Source organism: Arachis ipaensis, chromosome B05 (assembly GCF_000816755.2).
Source record: "Arachis ipaensis cultivar K30076 chromosome B05, Araip1.1, whole genome shotgun sequence".
NCBI lineage: Eukaryota > Viridiplantae > Streptophyta > Magnoliopsida > Fabales > Fabaceae > Arachis > Arachis ipaensis.
Window position 1 is genome coordinate 136,802,385 of NC_029789.2, and position 645 is coordinate 136,803,029.

The following is a 645-nucleotide window of genomic DNA, read 5'->3' on the forward strand; positions in this document are numbered from 1 at the left end:
TGAATTATTTTTAATTATTTTAAAATAATATAAGATAAAAATATACTTTACCCTAAAATATATTTATACGAATAGTAAATGGCAGCTTGTGATGAGGTCTAACATCCTGCACTGATCCTTTTTTACCGCCTAATATCTTGGGTTAAAGTTAATTTTTGCTATACATAGCTCTTGGACTTTACGTCCAATTGCACGTAATTCATTACTTCATTTTCATATATACTATTACCCAATCATGCTTCATTATTGTGATAATGAAATTGACTGCAATCCACTTGCACTTAATTAATTATCGGTGTCTATGATGCCTAAATTTTATATATAAAAATTTAAAAACAAAAATGTAGATTCTATCTTTTTTATTTTTATCTTTAGATAATTTAAACAAAAATTTTATAAGCATCACAGAATTCTCCTTAATTATCTTTAATATTATTAGGGTTTTGAAGTTCTTAAATTTGAGAAAAGAATATTCAATCACTGCTTCAATCTAACATTACATTATTAATTTCTTTAAAAAAACTTTCATATTCAGAAATTAAAGTCAGAAGAAAGAGGTAGCTTCTTTATCAATATAATCATAAACACTTTATCAGATAGCTCCTTCAAACTAAATTAAAAAACTTCATATTTAGAAACTGAAGT

General features: G+C 24.5%; 1 long non-coding RNA gene across 2 annotated transcripts in view; it reads right to left on the bottom strand.

The window, feature by feature from the left end:
• LOC110262593 overlaps positions 1-645 on the bottom strand; it is a 77,940-nt gene that overhangs the window by 62,484 nt on the left and 14,811 nt on the right. The gene's annotated exons all lie outside the window — the stretch shown is intronic.